Source organism: Pteronotus mesoamericanus, unplaced genomic scaffold (genome assembly GCF_021234165.1).
Source record: "Pteronotus mesoamericanus isolate MK-2021 breed Mesoamerican mustached bat unplaced genomic scaffold, CSHL_Meso_final contig_221, whole genome shotgun sequence".
Lineage (NCBI taxonomy): Eukaryota > Metazoa > Chordata > Mammalia > Chiroptera > Mormoopidae > Pteronotus > Pteronotus mesoamericanus.
In genome coordinates, this window is record NW_026555092.1 from 3,051,694 (window position 1) to 3,068,530 (window position 16,837).

The window sequence follows — 16,837 nt, forward strand, 5'->3', positions numbered from 1 at the left end:
TTCATATGTGGGACACAAAAATGAAAGCAACAAATAAACAAAAACAGTTTTAGAATTTTACCAGGCATCACTGTCACGTTTCCAATGATACACTCAAACTCATGTGACACAGATGTTAACTCCAAATAAATCAAACATCTCTGCAGGAGAACTGGAATTCCACTCTGCCTTTAAAATACATCCGGAATCCATGACTTTCTGGCTACCCACCACTACGACCCTAGTCTGAGCCACCCACCGCAGTCTCAGGCATCATCATCCCTTCCCGGACTACTTGCCGACCCTCCGAAAGCTCCCTGCTCTCCCGGCTTCCACCACTGCTGGCCTTTCCCCACCCTCCACAGTCTATTCCCTCAGCAACCAGAGTAAGCCTTTTAAAGTGTGAGTCAAAACACGTCATTCCTGTTTTCCACTTTCCAGTGGCTCCCACCTCAATTTCGAACGCACTGCAAAGGTCTTGCCCTGGCCCCAAGGCCCTGTGTGATCTGGGTCCCAACACTCCTCTGCCCTTATCTCCTACTGCCTTTCCCTATTACCCTCCTCCAGCAGGCCGGCCTCCCTGTGGGCCCTTGGCCCTGGCAAGTCACACCCATACCTCAGGGCTTTTTCGCTCGCTGTTCTGTCTGGGATGCCTTTCTCCCAGATACCTCCCTGGCCAGATTCCTCACTTCTTTCAAATCTTGGCTTAAAATATCACCTCCTTAGAGGCCTTCTCGGATCACCTTATATAAAGCAGCAGTCTCTCAGGTCCCCAACACTATCACCTTACCCTGCTTTTGAGCTTCTGAGCACATATTTACCTACTGGATGTTATTTATCTATGTGCCTATTTGTTTGTTTTTTTTATCTAGTTATTCATTTATTTTTATCTATTTCTTCACATTAGAATCTAATTCTTGAGAGCAAGGACTTTTTCTATTTTGTTTAATGCTGTCTACTTACTTCTAAGAACTGTGCTACACAGGTAGTACAGTGTCAGTTTTATCGTCAGAACATAAGCTCCAGTATACAGCATAATAATCTATGTATAATAGGTATGTGGAATAAGTTTGATGAAAACAATGATTCCTCCCTCCCTTGCAATTCACCAAGTATATTTAAAAACATTGATGCCCCAAGGGAAAGAGGCTAAAGTATCGTCAGAAAGATTAATGAACAAATGAACACTGGCTGCCACTCCACCCAACCAGAAATTAATTTCATAACACAGTTCCCTGAGGAAGGAAAAATGCTCCAGGGAAAGGAATAGAACGAGACACCCGAACCAATCAATAGGGCAAGAGCTGGCCTAGAAGTTTCCCACTCCCTCATGAGAAGCTCTAGTGTACTGCCCCTGACGATGCCTACTTCCCAGCAGGGGCCATGAGCGTGCAGGTCTCACCAAGATTCCTGTCCTGCGCCCAGTCTCTCCGACGCCTAGACCTAGTGCCCAGGCTCTTTCTCTCGTGGCCCTATTCTACCTTCCCAGAGAACCTTTCTCTAACTACAATCCAGCTACCACAGGCAACCAAGACCACTGTTCTCCACTCTCTAGTGGCTCCCATCTTGTTTAGAATAAAATGAACTCCCCAAAGGCCTTGCCCTGGATCTAAGACCCTCTGCACACTCACTGCTCAAGTGTCTTTTATTTCATTAGTACTCTCCATGGCCTTGGTCAACATCAACCCATAAAATACTGGCACACAGAAGCCTAGGGAAAGGAGCTAGTTATCAACTGAATTTTTTTTTTTAATTTGTTTTATAAAGGTTAAGTCGGTCACTGCCTCAACCAAAAATTAACTTTCTCAAGAGATATTAAAGTACAATGAAAATAATCCAGGTTTGAAATCTAGTCCTACCATTTACTACTTTTGTGAATTTGGAGAAGTTATTTAATGTCTCTAACCTCATTTCCTCATGGTGGTGATAACAGCACTTACCTCACAGGAAGATAATGTATGTCATAAAGGGCTGGGCCTGCCATATAGTAAGTATTGAATAAATGGTAGCTAGGCCTATTAAAGATTGTCAACTTCATGTAAGAATTTTCCTTTGTTAGACTGGCTGGTTGATTAAATGAGAAACCAGGTGAAGTACTTAGCATAGTATATGGTTCACAATGGTTGTAAACAGATACTGACTCTCCTCCCTCTCTTGTAATGGTAGAAGAATTGCAGATTTCATAAAGTACCCAATACTATCAATGTGGCCAGTTTCACTGCACAACATACCTACCATTTAGGTAATTTCAGCTTTCAGTCAATGCTTCTGGCTGCTCTCCCTGATTGGTTCTTGTCCTGGAAAGTCATTCACTGTCTTTCAATGGCACTTGCCTCTTGACCTGGACAGAATATAAACAGGAAGAAGAGGTAGGTAAAACAGGAATTGCACCAAGTCTAAGTGAGCTGAACAAAAGGCCTGTCCCAAAGACCGTCACATACAGTGTAGTGTCAGAAAAGGGACAAGGCAGAATCTGAGTCCAGATGCTGCTTACTCTGAAGGGAGATGGCTATATCTTTCCCAGAGTAGAGGGGACTTTGGCTTCAGGAGACTTCCCCTTTATCTCAGATAATACAGTCCCAGTGTAGACTACATTGTCTTTTGTTAAATTAATAGATCTATACATTCCTCAACAGTCTAAAAATTCATATGACATCTTACAGCTGGGAAAGCTCTTAGATATCAACTAGTTAAATACCCTCACTTTAAGAAAGGAACTGAAGCTTGGAAAGGGTGAGTTATACAATTACTTAAAACTAAAGCCAGGATTCCACTAAAAAGATGTTCTAGAAGGTGGGTAAAAACAAACAAACATCAGTTGGATATCTACCACAACCCACACAATATGCTATATGTTTTATAAGCCAATAACACAATAATGCTGCCCCCTTATAGATAATCTAAATTTCAAGAAGTCAAGTGACTTGTCCAAGGTCTTACAGCTTGCTAATAAGTAGCAGTAAGGATTTAAACTCAAGTCTGTCTGACCTCAAAAGCCACTTCACCATGCTGTCTCTCTCATTGGGCTGCCTTCTAGACTGCGTTCTCAAAAGGACCCTGAACACCCCAGTATTGATTAAAACTGAAAACAGAGGTTCCTTGTCTGCAAACTGACCCTTCGGTTTTGTAATGAGCCTTCTTTCTACAAGAGAGCTAAAAAGCCTAATAACCCATTTAACTTTACCTATAAAATAAGTTACTGAAGGTAGGAGATCTGGGTCAAATTCCTGTCTACAATGGAATAGAACTAAGAGCCCAGAAATAAAACCACAGGTACATGGGGGCAAATAATTTTTTACAAAAGAGCCAAAAACACACAATGTAGAAAAGAAAGCCTCTTCGATAAATAGTGCTGGAAAATTGGAAACCCACGTGCAAAAGAATGAAACTAGATTATAGTTTGTCCTCTTGTGCAAAAATTAATTCAAAATGGATCAAAGACCTAAATATAAGATCTGAAACAATATATAGAAGAAAACATACATACTAAACTTACGGACCTTGGTCATTGAGATCTTTTTATAAATTTGACCCCAAAGGCAAGGGACGTAAAGGCGAAAATAAATGAATGGGACTATATCAAACTAAAAAGCTTCTGCACTGCAAAAGAAACAGACGCCAAAAAAAAAAAGGCAACCAACTGAATGGGAGATGATATTTGCAAACAGCTCCAACAAGGGACTCACATCCAACACATATAAAGAACTCCTACAAGCCCTGACTGGTGTGGCTCAGTGGTTTGAGAGACATCCCACAAACAGAACCGTCGCTGGTTTGATTCCTGGTGAGGGCACATGCCTGGGTTGAGGGCCAAGTCCCTGAGTGGGGGCGTGAGAGAGGCAACGGATCAGTGTTTCTCTCCCTCTCTTTCTTCCTCCCTTCCCCACTCTCAGATAGACAGATAGATAGATGGATGGATGGATGGATAGAGAGATAGATAAAAATTTCTTAAAAAGGAACTCATACAACTCAAAACAAATAATCCATTAAAAAATGGGAAGAGGACCTGAATTGACAGCTCTCCCAAGAAGACATACAAACGACCATCAGATATATGAAAAGATGTTCAACTTCACTTGCTATTAGGGAAATAACAAGTCAAAATTACAATGAGATACCACCTCACACCTGTTAAAATGGCTATTATCAACAAGACAGGCAATAACAAGTTTTGAAGAGGTTGTGGAGAAAAGGAACCCTCATTCACTGCTGGTGGGAATGTAAAGTGGTATAGCCTCTATGGGAAAAAGTATAGAGGTTCCTCAAAAACCACAAAAATAGAATTACCATATGACCCAGCAGTCCCTCTTCTGGGTAGCTACCCGAAAAACCCAAAACCATTTGCAAAGATTTATACACCCCTATGTTCACTGCAGCATTATTCATGGTGGCTAAGACATGAAGATAACCAAAGTGTCCTTTGATAGAGGACTGGATAAAGAAGATATGGTAGATACATATTATGGAATACTGTTGAGCTAAAACATGGAATACTGCCATTTGCAGCAACAATAGATGGACCTTGAATATTATGCTAAGTGAAATGTCAGAACAAGCTAAAAACCATATGATTTCACACGTATGTGGGACATAAATCTGAAACTCGCAGACACAGACAGGCAGCAGTATGGTGGTTACCAGAGGGAAGGGGGTCGGAGCATAGTAAAGGGTAAAGGGGGCCCAATATATAGTGACAGAGAATGATCTGACTTTGGGTGGTGTGCACACAATGGAACATACAGATCATGTACCATAGAAATGTACACTTGAAACCTGCATGACCCTATTAACCAATGTTACCCCTATAAATTTGTTTTTTATATCCTCACCCGAGGACATGTTCCTTGATTTTAGAGAGAGAGGAAGGGAGGGAGGGAGAGAGAAATGGAGAAACATCAGTGTGAGAGAGCAACATCAATCAGCTGCCTCTGAAATGTGCCCAGACCAGGGATCTTACCCACAAGCTAGGTACGTCCCCTGACCAGAAACTGAACCTACAACCTTTCGGTATATGGGATGATGCTCTAACTAACTAAGCCACCCTGCAAGGGCCACCCCAATAAATTTAATTAGTAAAACAATATGGTTCAGCATTTTTTAAAAATTCTGTCTATCCTAGTTTTGAGGAAGAATGGAAAGATAGCTAAGCTAGTGATAACACTAAAGCTCCTGTACATGTTCCTACACTCCAACTTCCGTCCTCTCGCTTCACCCCAACTGCCCCATCCCCCACTTTCCACAGCCCGCAGACCACCTTCTGACTTCCTCGCAGGGCTGCAGGTCCCTTTAATCTGATTTCCACACCTCTGCCACCAATACCCTGACATGCACACAATAGAGTCTATCCCTGCCTCTACCTGCCTTGAGAGCTAGAAGGCTAGAATTAAGATAGAGAAATAATAAAATGATAGTTTTCTTAATGGCTTTTTAAAAAGATGAGTGCCTGAAGGCTCAAGCCAGTAAGACCTGAAGAAAAAAGAAACACTGATAAGCAATGAAAGCGGCTAAAAAAAGAAAAGTAGAAAAAAGCATCTATACCAGGGGCAGTGCCCAAGGGATGGGCTCGGTGAGTGTGACAGAAGCTTTAGCTCCCCCTCCCACACACACTTTTAAAAAGACTCAGTCTGAGTAGAAAAGTGTGACTGCTATTCAAACAGCTTCAGAACTGGCCCACAGGTCTTCTGCCCTACCCTCACCCATCTTGTCTCCTTCACCCTTTCTGACAACCGCGCACGCCGCACGCACACACTTTGCTCAGCATAGACTAGAACTTCTCCCACATACAAATTTTGAAATCTAAGAAGTGGACACATAAAGCTGACCCATCTCCACCGAAGGCTCTGCAGCCCGAAAAGTGAAAGCAGCACCCCCACTGACAGCTACTGCCCCCACCACCTCCTGCCAAATTTGCTAGCATATTACTAAGGCCTAGGGGGCTGTTCTCTTCAAACAGGATCGACAGCACTGCCAAAAACCAAGCAAACAGGAACTCCGGATGATCCTGACTTGTTTTCATCTGTCTGCTTTCTCTCCTATTTCTCAGGGGTGGAGGCAGGCAACAAATGATTTCTTTCCTTTGCTTCTGAATGTCCTTTACTTCTTGCATCCTCAGCAAACTTCTATCCTTCTATCCCCAGAAACAAAAGGATGACTGTAAACACTCTTGTGCCGCCCCTTCAGAGAGATTTCCACCCTGATAGATCCACCCACATCATTTCCCTCAGGCATCTTTTCTGTGCTTCTCGTTTAGGTTGGTGGTGATAGTGGTGTGCCTGCGTCTGTCTGTGGAGAAACAAAGATGAAAGGACCCTTAGAGGTTATGGTGAGTCCAGTTGCCTCATTTTCTAGAGGAGAAAGTGAGTCTCAGAGAGGAAAAGAGACTGACTTGCCCAAAGTTGCAAAGCAAGTTAAAGTGCATATGGTTGAGTCCACCTGAGATAATTAACAGGCCACACTGAGGAAATCCATCAGTCCAGCCCTATCCATGTGGCTCAGCTGGTTGGAGCCCCGTCCCATAGACCAAAAAGTTGCAGGTTTGATTCCTGGCCAGAGTACACACCTAGGTTGCGGGTTTGATCCCCAGTAAGGGTGTGTGTGTAAGGCGACCAATTGATGTTTCTCTCTCACATCAATGTTTCTCTCTCTTACCTCATTCCTCTCTCTCTAGAATCAATAAGCATGTCCTCCAGTGAGGGTTAAATAAAAAGAAATGCAGCTAATACTTTTTTGAAAAATAGAGCCCAGGCCAGTGGCCCAATTGGTTGGGCATCATCCCACAAACTGAGTGGTCGCAAGTTTGATTCCTGGTCAGGGCACATACCTAGACTGCAGGTTTGATCCCCAGAGTGCATGCAAGGAGTGGCTGGTCAATGCTTCTCTCTTACACTAGTGTTTCCCTCTCCTTCTACCTCCCTTCCCCTCTCTCTAAAACCAAAAATAAAATTTATTAAAAAAATAGAAATACATCAGTCCATCCTCATTTGACTGCTGAAATTTAAAGCTCTCTAAAATATGTAATACTTTTGTCCCCAAAACACTTTGATAAGATTAAAATGCCAGTAGGTAATTCTGCTTCCAGAATAATCTTCCCACAGATAACTGTAAACTCTAGATAGAAAATTTTAAACTATCTGAAGTGAACAAAGACTGGCAGATTTGGGAGAGAAGTTGAAAATTATAAGAAGGAACTATCATGAGATGAATTTCCCATTTTTAGAGCTTTGACCTGAGGGTTTGTCCAGCTGTAGTTCCAATTAAAAAACAAAAAACAAACAAACAAACAACCCTAGGCTTTCTGTCCTTAGGAACTAAGGACATAGCCCAGAGCAGCCATAGCTAGTAAGAGAGAGCCACAGAAGGAGAGGCCCATGTTCTGTGTGTAAACTCTGCTTGAATCTCTAGCTGACTCCTGAACCATGTATGCACAGGGTAGAATCCAAGGACCTTAGCAAAGGACAAAAGAGCTAGACTGAAATTTGAACTTCTGCCTACCACAGGTAAGAGAGTTTGCTGTTTTAATCAAGTTAACTGCCTATGAATATGAAAACATCAAAAGAAACCAGAGTCTCCACAACATAACATTCACATTCATTTATGTTCAGGATAGAACTCAAACTACATAAAGAACTAGAAATTAAACCCTTTCACAAGGGGAAACACAATCGTCAGAGGGCAATTCAAGGTGACCCAGATGCTGGAATTATCAGACAATGATATTAAAACAGCTTTTATAAATAAGTAGAGAAATTGTAAATTCTTTTAAGTGGCAATTTTATTTATTTTTTATTAAATTTATTGGGGTGACATTGGTTAATAAGATTATACGGATTTCAAGAGTACATTTCCAAAGTGCAACTTTAGACCAGAAAAGCAGTATCTGAAATTTTTTTAATTCACTGAATGAGCTTAAGAACAGAACAGAGGTAACAGAGTCCATGAGTCTTGAAGACAGAGCAATAGAAATTATTGAAACTGAAATAACTCTGTGTCACCTGCAGTCTGTAGAACCACCCCCCTTAGGCCCTTCAGCTGACTGTACACAATGACAACTGTACTTTCTGTTATCAGAAAAACTGACCTCAGAGAGAACCACAATGACTAGGGATCACACAGAAATCATTACCCGCAATTCTGTTGGACTGGCCACCCCTCATCTACTAATTAACCTCTTGAGGTCATCCAGATATAAGCAATAAGAAAGTGTAAAGGTAGAAAATGAGAAGGTAGGATGAACATTTAAATCTCAAATAATCATAATATCTGAAGTCCTAGAAATCAAATCTAGTGCCCTATTGTGTATATGGAGAAGCAGGAAACAGTTGTTTTTTCCCCTAGAATTGTTGAGGTAGCATCCTTGGGGTTGTTCAGAAAAAAAGCCAGAGGGATTTTCAAGTTTTTCCTGCCCTATGTGGTCTCCTCACCAAAGAGCCAACCTGGTAAACAGGCTGACGGCAGGATGGAGTGGGACCAATCAAGCGGTGCAGTGGGTTTGGGCTGAAGAGTGACAGCAGGTTGGCGAGAGCCAACCCAGTGTCACCTAAGTTGGTAAAAGCAGTTAATCTAAATGCCATCACTGACCAGCTTCCTACAGTCAAGTCACTTCATGTTGGAGTTCAGGACACTCTAGGAAAAAGTGGAGGAAGAAACATAAGCTTCAGAAGACATGTCAATTTCTATAAGCCCTGTCTTTTTCCTCATCTCCCACATCCCACCCCACCTGCCCACAAGGGAAGAGAATCCAGAACAGAGCAAGTGCTCTCTTCTGACTAAAGTGGGAAACAAAAAAGAAGAGATGTCCCCAGTGTAATAAAAACACCTTGACCCGGCAGTTCTGCTACTAACACAGCTGTCAGACCTCAGAAAAAGGTTTTTTTTAAATATCCTCTGGGTCTCAGTTTCACCAGGTGAAAAGTCAGATGAAATGATATCTAAGGTCCTCTCCAATAACAATATGTATGACATCTTGAGCCTCTCATCAAGAGAGCAGAATATGTAAACACAGCCACATCAAAATTACAACCGAACTATTTACAAAACAACGAACATTGAGAACTGCCTAAAATCTAGCTGAGCAGAAGTCCTATAACTAAAGATATACAGAAGGTGCCATATCCAGACCTGTAGGAGGGGCAGAGACACAGAACAGGTTGGTCCTACACCCATGTATGGTGGTTGAATATTGAGAGGGATATCTGGGCTGCAGCTCCGGAAGTCCTCTCTGAAGAACAAGGAGTCCCAGTCCCAGAAGGGGCGCCCCAGCCAAGGGTTCCAGTGCCAGGAAGAGAAGTCCCCTTAACTTCTGGCTATGAAAACCAGCGGAGATTGTGGTTGAGTGAGACAGAGGGCTTCTGGAGTTCCTCTTAAAGGGCTGGTACTCAGACTTACGTGGACTCACTGCCACTGAGCTCCAGCACTGTGGCAGCAGCTCCAAAGGCACCAGGAACTGAATTGTCTGGCTTTGGGGCAAGGGCTGGAGGGGCAGCTTTCTCCCAGACAGAAGAGCTGACAGAAGCCATTGTTCCTTTGCTAAGTCCTCCCCCCAACACAACCAGTAAGCAAGAGTCATACCTGAGTCTTCATCAACCTGGCTAACACTGTTCGCCCAGCCCTGGTTATTCCCTGAGACCCCACCCCATCCAAACAATATTTACCCAAAGAGATCCACACCAAGACACATCATAATTAAAATGTTAAAGGTTAAAGACAAAGAGAGAATCTTAAAAGCAGCAAGAGAAGAGCAGTTAGTTATCTAGAATGGAGCCGCATAAGACTGTCAGCTGATTTCTCAACAGAAACTTAGCAGGCCAGAAGAACTAGCAACAAATACTCAAAGTGATACAAAGCAAAGACCTACAACCAAAAATACTCTACTCAGCCTAGCTATCATTTAAAATAGAAGGACAAAAAAGAGCTTCCCAGGCAAGGCAAAGCTAAAGGAGTTCATCATCACCACACCAGTATTATATGAAATGTTAAAGGGTCATCTTTGAGAAGGAAAAAAAATAATAAAAAATATGAATAATAAAATGATAGTAAATGCTAATCTATCAACAATTTCTTTAAATGCAAATGGATGAAATGTTCCAATCAAAAGACAAAGGTGGCTGAATGGATAAGAAAACAAGACCTTTAACATGTGCTATCTACAAAAGACTCCTTCAGACTGAAAGACATACACAGGCTGAAAGTAAAGGAATGGAAAAAGATATTTCATGAAAATGGAAACAAACAAGCAAGCTGGGGTAGCAGTACTTACACTGGACAAATACACTTTAAAACAAAGTCCATAACAAGAGACAAAGAAGGACCCAGCAATTCCACTTCTCGTATTTATCCAAAGAAACCCACACACTAAATCAGACACACATTCATATATTCAGTGCAACATTATTTACAACAGCCAAGATACTGAAGCAACTTAAGTGTCCATTGATAGATTAATTGATAAAGAAGTAGTGCATATATACAATGAAATATGAATCGGTCATTAAAAAGAATGAGAGCCTGCCATTTGCAACAACATGGATGGACCTAGCAGGTATTGTACTGAATGAAATAAGTCAGACAGAGAAAGACAAATACTGTGATTTCACTTATATGTGGAATCTAAAAAAAAAAAAAAAAAGCAGAATATAAAAGAACATTCTGATGGTTGCCAGAGGGGCAGGAGTTTGGGGGAATGAATGGAAAAGGTGAAAGGATTAAGAAGTAAAAATTGGCCCTGACTGGTGTGGCCCAGTTGGTTGGGTGTCATCCCACAAACAGAAAGGTTACTGGTTCAATTCCCCATCAGAGAACATGTGTAGTTGTGGGTTTGGTCCCTGGTCAGGACACGTGTGAGAGGCAACCAATTGATGTTTCTCTCCCACTCTTTCTCCCTCCCTTCCCCTCTCTCTAAAAATAAATAAATAAAATCTTTTTTTAAAAAAAAGAAGTACAAATTAGTAGTTACAAAATACTCATGGGAATATAAAGCAGAGCACAGGGAATATAGTCAGTAATATTGAAATAACTATGTGTGGTGTCAGACGGGTACTAGAGTTTTATTGGGCTGATCACTTCATAAGTTACATAAATGTAGTAATATTGCACATCAACTACATTTGAAAAAATTATTTTAAAAAACAATATGCATGACATCTTTATCCATGTTATCTCCATCTGCCCTTACAGAAACTATAGATAGTTCTCAAAAGGTAGACAAGGAAACACAGTACATTTGATTCACTAGAATATCTCACAGTTATACAACTATTCAAATTTCTTCAAGAATAAATTAATTTTAAAATATTGGTAATTTCAAAACTATGTTAAAAGCAATTTCAATATCTATCTATGATGGAGGACTGCTAAACTAATGTTTTTCTGTTTTTAATTCTCCCAAAATAACTTCTTTAATTTTTTTAAACATGATTTAAGTGAATGAGCATTACACTATGCTTGGGGTTCCTTCTTTTTTTTTTTAAAGATTTTATTGATTTATTTTTAGAGAGTGTGGAAGGGAGTGAGAAAGAGGGAGAGAAGCATCGATGTGTGAGATACTTCGACCGGTTGCCTCTTGCATGTTCCCTTGTATGTGGGACATGGCCCACAACCCAGGCATGTGCCCTGACTGGGAATCAAACCTTTACCTTCGAAGGCCAGCACCCAATCCACTGAGCCACACCAGCCAGGGCAGAGTAACTTTTATTTAAGCTTTATTTTGTTTGAATAACTATGAATTTCTTTTTCTTTTTCTTTCTTTTTTTTTTTTTTTTTTGTTACTCTTCTTTAGAGAGAGAGGAAGGGAGAGAGAGAAACATCAGTTTGTTGTTCCACTTGTTTATATATTCATTGGCTGGCTCTTATATGTGTCCTGACCGGGGACAGAACTTGTGGTGTATCAGGACAACACTCCAACCAATGAGCTACGTGGCCAGGGCCCCAGGATAACTTTTTTTATCCATGTAACTCTTGGGATGAAAAGGCACAGATACTCTTATCCTCCCTACCCTTCTCCCCTGCCATATGACAGATGAACAAACAGACTAAGAGACTTGTGACCCTTTTAGGAAACTAGAAATAGAAACAGGACTAGATTCCAGTTATCCCATCTCTAAGCTTCAGAGGTTTTTTCACCTTACTAAAGAAATTTTACTTTCCTAAAGAAACTTTACCTAACAAAGAACCAAGAATATAAGCATAAGCAAGACAGAAATTGGAAAGAAAGGATTTAAGAACTTTCAAGTTCTTCGGAAGCACTATTAATAAACAATTGATAAGATTAGCCTGCAATTGAGGTATCTATTTAAAAGCAGGCCCTAAGGACTGCCACCTGGCTCTGCTGTTTCTTTTTCCTAACAAGTAGTCTCTAGTTAGAGACTAGGCTTCTTTGCAAACGATGTGGGGTTTAGCAAAAGAATCAGGAATAAAACTGTGGGTAACTCACCTGCCTTAAGAAAGCTGGATGAATCACAAAAACATGCTGGCTCCCTTTAACCTCTAGAAGTCTATGACTAGGATATTATGGTGCCACAAGGATAAAAGCAGGTAATGGCAAATATAATTAAATAGCAAGTCACAGCAATTACCCTTAGGAGAGAAAGGAACCAAAAGTATTTTTATTACCTAGTTTAATCTCCACAGTAACCCTATTAGGTAAATAATAATGTGTCTACTTTATAAATGAGGAAGAAATAAAGGCTCAAAATCATATAGCTGATAAGTGGTAGCTGATAAGCCGATCTTCACCTAGGTGTTTGTGGCCCTAATTTTCCTTTCTTCTCTCCATTGTATCACCTCTCTAAGAAATTATCCCTCTAATCTTACCCTCAAGAAAGCCAGTCCTGACCCACAACCCAATCACAAACCTAACATAAGATGGATGGGCAGTTCATTCATTCATTCGTTCATTCATTTGTTCATTCATTCATTCAAATATCAACCTCTGATGTTAAATACTGGGGATAAAATAGTGAGTAGAAAGAACTGTCTTCATGGTATTTGCTGTACAGTGCAATACAAAAACACTGATGAAAGATCATACTATTAAATATAAATTACATAAAATACAATTTAAAAACACTGACCTCCCACTAGTGGTGAGAATGTTCCAAAAGGAAGAGGAAGCATGGTGAGCATGAGGAACTCAAGTAGATCTGTGCGACCAAAGCAGGGAGGTCAACTAGATGCATGAGGAGAGAGACGGAGAGACCCATATCATGCAGGCCCCTGGAGGCCAAATTATGGACTTGGGTCTTAATACAAAGAGCATAGGAAGCCATTTAGGTGTTAAACAAGGCTAAAATGTGTACATTTCAAAAAGATCACTTTGGCTTCAGTATGGACAATACATGGGATAGGGTGAAAATGATGACAAGAGATCAGTAGGGAGGCCAGTTCTGTGGTCCAGAGAAGATGACGGAAAGAACAGCTAACAATACTGGATGCATATAGGGCACATACTAGGTACCAGGCACCAAGCACCATTCTAGGCACTTTACATGAACTAATCTTTTTTTTTTCCAATCCTCATCTGAGGATATACTTCTACTGACTTTAGAGTGAGAGAGAAACATCGATGTGAGAGAGAAACATTGAGCAGCTGCCTCCCATACACACCCTAACCGGGGATCAAACCCACAGGGTAGGCATGTGCCCTGACCAGAGATCAAACCCACAACCTTTTGGTGTATGTGACGATGCTCCAACCAACTGAGCCACCCCTCCAGGGCTATGAATTAATCTTAATAACTCTGTGCAACAGATATCCCCACATTTAAAAAAATAATAATTTAATGGAATTATTGATTCATGACCCCACCTTCATGTTCTCACTTTCCTCATAATCAGGACCTTGCAAATACCTTTAATTCACTTACCCTTCCCAACCCTTCTTCATATTCAACTAGTAAAACTTCAATCCTCAGTAAAGCAAACTAATAACCAAAGCAGCTAAGTTATAAACTAAGTTGTGTTTCTAAAGAACTAGAGACAACTAGGCTCACTGGATATTTTCCTTTTTTTCTAAGAGTTTATTTGAACAAAACTGATGACATATGCCAGAGAGCAAGATTTCAAATGCTCTTCATTGAGCCCTGGCCAGTGTGGCTCAGTTGGTGGGCATCATCCTGCAAACAAAAAGGTTGCCTGTTTGATTCCCAGTCAGGACATGAGCCTGGGTTGCAGGTTCGGTCCCCTGGGCACACACAGAACGCAACCAATCAATGTTTCTCTCTCACATCAATGTTTCTTGTCTTCTCTTCCTCCCTTCCTTCCCCTCTCTCTAAAATAAATAAAATATTTTCTAAAAATGTTCTTCATTGACTAGTATTTTAAATTTATCACTACAAATTTCAAACAGGTCCCTCGATGCTGCCAGCAATCCTACTACATTTCCCTTAGTTGGGTCACTTCCCTACTGTCCAAAATGACTCTTTCACATGTTTCTCTCAATAAACCTCCAATGCTTGCTTATCAGCTAGTAACGTTGTCACCGAGAAGCAACATTCATACCACCAACTTCCTACTCCAAATTTAACAACATAACAGCATTCTGTTTTTCCTACTGTTAGAATGAAGAGTCTGTTGGCATGTAAAGTACAACCTTTCTTATCTCTAATGGATCCAATTCCCTCTTCATACACAATTTTTCCCACCTCTCTTACATCATCATTTTTCTCTCTTTAGAGACTCATGCCCATCAGCATACAAACATCCACAAAGTGTAGTCCACAAAGCAGCACTGGCTCACAAACCATTAAAAGTACAAAAATTGAGATTAAGCATTTAGACATCTTTGTAGCAAAATGACACTGCTACAAGACCCAAGCTGATGAACACTGAACCTCAAACAGGGTCTAAACCAGTTAGGGTGCTGATAAACTCAGAGTGAGACACAGGAGGAGTTAACTACATGGAAATCAGACATAGTAGTACCACATGTAGGTCCCAGACAGATTAGGAAAAAACTGGTCCTGCATCACAGATAGCGGGAGAAGCCACCCTCTAGAACAGCGCTTCTCAAATGAATGTGCATACATATCAGCTAGGAATCTCATTAAAATGTAGGTTTTGATCCAGTAGGTTTGGGGTGGGACCTGAGATTCTGCATTTCCAAAAAATTCCCAGTTGATCCAGAGGCCACATTTGAGAATCAACATTCTAGAATTTTCTATCTTAAAAAGGAAGGGGGGGCAGAAAGAATAAACTCCTTCTTGATCTCATGTCTCCTTTCAGCTACTTCAGCCCCAGTGTCTCTGCTTCTCTTTACCGCAATGCCTCTTGAAAACGTTGTCTACATTCTTCATTTTTTTACTTCTCATGCCCTCAGTTTGCTCCAGTCAGGCTTCTGCCCTCACCACTCCACTAAAACTGTCCATCAGAGTCAAAGGCCTCAATATTGCCAAATTCTGTGGTCACTTCTTTGACCTCTAAACAGCATTTAACGCAAATAACCCCTTTTTCTCCATCAAAACCCTTTCTTCATTGGTTCCAGGATATCACACCTTCCCTTGGTGCTCTCTGGAACAGAATACAGGGCTGTACATTCAAAAGGGCCTGAGTTAACAAAAGTTTTCTGATGCCATTTTAATTTCAAAGCATATCTTAGGGGAGTCACTGTTATTTCTACCCCTAGTAAGAAGTTCACTTCCATTTCATGGCCTCCAGAAAACTTCCCTTTTTCTCTCTTTACCCTCCTTCTCCTCCCTGCCTGGTGCCCAGGCAATACACACAGTCTCAGAAGCCAGGGAATACGGGTTCTCACCGTAATTCAGGAACGTATCAGTTTAGGTGATTAAACATCCCAATCTCAGTTTCTTCAAGTGTATTTAGAGATTATAATATCTAAACTTGATGGGGCTGATATAAGGATTATATGAAAATAATAAGCACAAAAGGCCTAGCATAAAATATATTCTATAAATGTTAATTCAATTTTCTTCTCAGTACTATTCTGATTAAGCCTTACGTTCCCTGCACATTTTTAGTTTGTGTCACTTTCCCCCTCTAAGTATACCAGGAAGCCCTTGAGAAAGAAGTCTTGAGAAATCAACTTGCCCAGTTCCAGAAATCATTGTTTTTAAATGCTAAAAGAAATGGGTGGGTGGGTGGTACCAGAGATATAACCCAGCTGCATCTGGGGGAAGATACCCAAGTCAGAAGAAACAGTCAGGCTCCCTGTCAGGTTCTCTATGCCTCCCTCCCAACTCCACCACCCCCCATCCCCTGTTTAAGTTCCATCCTGTAGCTTTGGCTATATCTCTTTATCTCATTTTTTGAGTAAGTCATGCTTAACAACAAGTCTCGAGTCAATGTCTTCAGTAGTAAAAACAAAGCAGTACTCACGCTCATACACATACCAGGCAGGACAAAGAGCAATGGAATGCTGAGTCCCAGTCTTGTCTCTCTGATTTACTGGTTCTGTGACCCTTGTAAAATTACTGTAGCTGAGAAGTTTCCTCATTTGGGAGACAGAAATGACAATGTGTCTTAACTACAACATTGTAGAGAGCAAATGGAATAATGTACGTGCAATACTTAAATACTTTGTACACCAAAAACATGATTGATATTGTATTATAGGTACACACACAATCTACCGTTGGCCAGGTTAGGCATAAGTTTTACTGAGAAAAGTCCTCAGTTCTGGGGTACTCTGTTCCATCATCCAAAGTGACCAGTTTCCAACACAAGTCCTCCTGTCCCTGACAGCTGAAGATTTTATATTCTTTCTCATTTCACTTGATTCCCTTTTCTTAGCAAGGTTCTTGAACTTCCCTGATTAAATGGTTCCATGTCCCCAAAATGGTAAAGGCCACTAGTCCTGATGACCTCCAGAGCCTTTTTTCTTGGTTCTAACATTCTAAGTCTCTCCATC

The 16,837-nt window shown here is 41.0% G+C and overlaps 1 protein-coding gene across 4 annotated transcripts in view; it reads right to left on the reverse strand.

Annotated features, from left to right (window-relative positions):
- LUZP1 (leucine zipper protein 1) overlaps positions 1-16,837 on the reverse strand; it is a 126,082-nt gene that overhangs the window by 67,959 nt on the left and 41,286 nt on the right. For 3 of the 4 annotated variants that reach the window (XR_008528983.1, XM_054571701.1, XM_054571700.1), the window contains exon 2: positions 2,215-2,320. The exons of the other annotated variant lie outside the window; for it this stretch is intronic. The gene's annotated coding sequence lies outside the window, so the exon portion shown is untranslated. The remainder of the gene's footprint in view (positions 1-2,214; positions 2,321-16,837) is intronic. 4 annotated transcript variants of the gene reach the window in all.